This window comes from Dermacentor silvarum, chromosome 8 (genome assembly GCF_013339745.2).
Source record: "Dermacentor silvarum isolate Dsil-2018 chromosome 8, BIME_Dsil_1.4, whole genome shotgun sequence".
NCBI lineage: Eukaryota > Metazoa > Arthropoda > Arachnida > Ixodida > Ixodidae > Dermacentor > Dermacentor silvarum.
In genome coordinates, this window is record NC_051161.1 from 182,868,865 (window position 1) to 182,872,224 (window position 3,360).

Genomic DNA, 3,360 nt, shown 5'->3' on the forward strand with positions numbered 1-3,360 from the left:
TGAAAAATATCAAATATTCATTGCTTCAGTTTTGCCTTTGGAGATAAACTTTTTGTATGATGAAGGAAAAAGAGTGCACTGATGTACATCATAAGGTCTAATATGTACATTTGAACATCATTCTTGCGTTGCATTTCACTATGCCACGTCCTTCCCTAAAAATATCAGTGCACCGAGTTGAAAAGCAGTAACTTCTTAGCAAGAAACAGCAGATCCTAACACCAAGAGTGAATGCTTGAAGCCTTGGACTAGTTAGTTCGAGTCCAAACAAAACCACTGAGATCATTGTTGAAACCAATTCAAGCCAACTGAAAACCAGCAGGTTACTTGCTGGTTCCAGCAGCGTCCCAGGAGGAAACCAGTATCCTGCTGGAACCAGTACAGAAAATTACTAAGCACCCTGCTGAAACCAGCAGCAAGCCTGCGCGCAGCCTGCCATGACCAACAGAAAACCAGTAAGCATTCTGCTGGAACCAGCACAGCCAGCAAGTTGCCTGCTGGGACCAGCAGAAAACCAGTAAGCACCCTGCTGGAACCATCAGTAAGGCAGCAGGCAGCCGGCTGGGACCAATAGAAAACTAGTAAGCACCCTGCTGGAACCAGCACAACCAGCAACAAACCAGCAGCTTACTTGCTGGTTCCATCAGAAACCAATACAAACCAGCAGCTCCCAACAGGAAACCAACAGGAAATTTTCACCTGGGGAGTAGCACTGCTAGCTTCCAGCTGCGCCGGGGCAACAGGTTTTTCAGTCTAGACGCGCGAGGATAACTCGCTTCACGTTACATAAACACCACCAGAAAGTTCGAGCCCGTGTCAAAATACCCGAGCCCAGCCCGGGCCCGGGTCAAATAAAAATTATTCCATCTCCCGCTAAAGGAACCCATGTGTGGATGCGAAGCAGCGGGGAGATGGTTACCTTGAGCGGGAAATGGTTTCGCGGCAGAGGCCTGAGCGCTCATCGCGGCGCTGCTCAGGAGAAAGAATGAGGCGCGCGCTCTTCGTCATTTTTATACCGCGGAACTACCGTGGCGCCCCGAGCGGAGCATGCAGCTGTCGCACCACCTGTCGCGCGCGCCGCTCCGGCTTCCTGGAGGAGAGAAAGGGGCGGAGCGTAGGAGAGGAGAGAGAGGGGGAGGAGACGCGCATGCGCTGGGGGGAGGTGTGGGACGTGGACGCCGCTCCGTACAATAGATGATTCTTAGAGGAGAGAAAGGGGGAGCGTAGGAGAGGGGAGAGATTGGAAGGGGACGCGCATGCGCTGTGGTGGTGTGGGATGTCGCGGGACGCAGATGGGACGGACAAAGCCCCCGCCATAAGCTGCTTCGCATCTAAAAGCACATGCCGTGCCCGAGCCCGTGAAAAAACTGCCCTGCCGGGCCCGGGCTTCCGGGTAAGCCCGAGCCCGTGCAGTGCTCTACTCAAAACTCTGTCACAGCCGTGAGACTACGACATTTTGGGGCCCGTTAATCAGCGCGTCGCTGACACGAAACTATGCCGCATCGTGAGACTGCCCCCCCCCCCCCTTTCGGAATATTATAACACAATATTCACCTGCACGAGTGGCATTTACGTGAGAAAAAAAAAAGAAAATGAACAGCGTTCCATGTATACATAAAATTATACATGCAACATACTACGTGCACTACACACACAAAAAAAAATGGCTGTGGTTTAGCTCTGGTTAAACCTAGTCGAGTAGCGATAGCTACAGACCACCGGCTGCGCTCAATAGAGGTCGGCGCTGTATATTCATCGTTAGAGGCTAAGCGAGCCCGTCTAGCTGCATCACTTTCACGGCGCTTGGCCAACCGTTCGGCACATTCCTCTCGAGTGTACTCAGCGCTCTGTCTCCTCTTCATTTCTACAGCGGTCCCTGGCCTCCTTCAGGCTGGCCGACTTCTCACCACCCTTAGTGCGGCCTCAACTATGGCTGCGGCGACGCCAGCTCTCCCCTTCTATACTCCCGGTTATCACAGCTGCGGAGCGCGGGGTGTGACGTCATACAGAGGGCGCAGCGAGCGCCTAACGGCTAAAACCCCTTGATGTTAGAAAGTAGCGACACTCTTTGATCTACGCCGCAACGCCCTCGCCGGCGCGGTCAACCTCCTCTTTTTCTCCCCTCTTTCGCGGAGGCAGCGCATCCGCCACGCTGAATGGCTGCGGCACGCGATACTACCCCGTCAGGCGACCCTGACGTCACGAAAACGGCGCGAAACATGCTTTCGCGCGCCTTCAGTTTCTCCCGCCCGCCATGCGCTGTCCAAGTGGTGGTCGCCCTGCCGCTCCGAGCGTGCGTTTACTTGTTTTCCCGTCTTTCCGTAAGAATCTGAGCTTCGTTCTTTGTGGAAATGCCTTGCTGCTGCGCGTTTCAATGCAGCAGCAGGTCAAAGAAAGGGCTAGCATTATTTTCTATTTCCCGAATGTCGTTGGTCGGTTCCGTGGCTCCATAACATCGGGAGAAAGGATTTCGCGCCTTCTAACCACGTAGTTCTTTGCGAGATGAGTCTTACAGCTTTCCTTATATTCGTAGGTGAAGTTGTATGGATATTTTAATGCTCTTTGCACAGCCGGACTTTTTGTTCAGTCAATACTGAGCACCTATAACGGTGTATATAGTTTTTTTTTCCTAGTCAGTCGCTTAACTTTTTTTGTTGACTCTTCGTGTAGTGACAAAGCTTTTTTTGTGTTCTCGCGCGTGCGTTTGTTTTCAAATGTATGTAATTTTTAAGTTAATGTCTGTAACTCCTATTCTGTAATGGTGTGTGCGTGCGTGTATGCATGTGTGTGTGTGAGCGTGTATGCATGTGTGTGTGTATGTGTGTACGCGTGTGCATGCATGTGTTTGTGTGTGCGTGCGTGAGTACGTGTGTGCGCTTGTCTGTGTGTGCACGCGCCAAGGACATTGGCGTCGACTTTGGGCTACTTAGTAGTTAACGTGGTACTTTTTTTTCTAATCACCCATCGGTCCGGTCCGCAACCTTCGGTGCCACCTAGATCATTCTGTAGTTCAGTGCCGTCAGATACGAAATACTGGTAGCGATTTTCATCGAGCGAAAACGCATGAATAAGTATTATTTGGTTGAATTAAACCAAACACTTATCTTCTCTCCTGCATATATATAGGCATATGAACGTGAGTTGGTTAAGCGAAAGTATAAAAATTAGTCAATTAACAACCGCTCAATGATATCTTGGCAGCCGCCGTGAAGTAAAAAGCCATACGCACGGAGGCGAAGTTACGTATCTGGCATGTATTATTCGCGCATGCTCCTAAAGTACAAGGCACGTGCTTCTGATAATCTCCCTCAATTCTGATAAGCTTGACATCTTGAAGTCTGTGCACAGTGGCATTCGTAC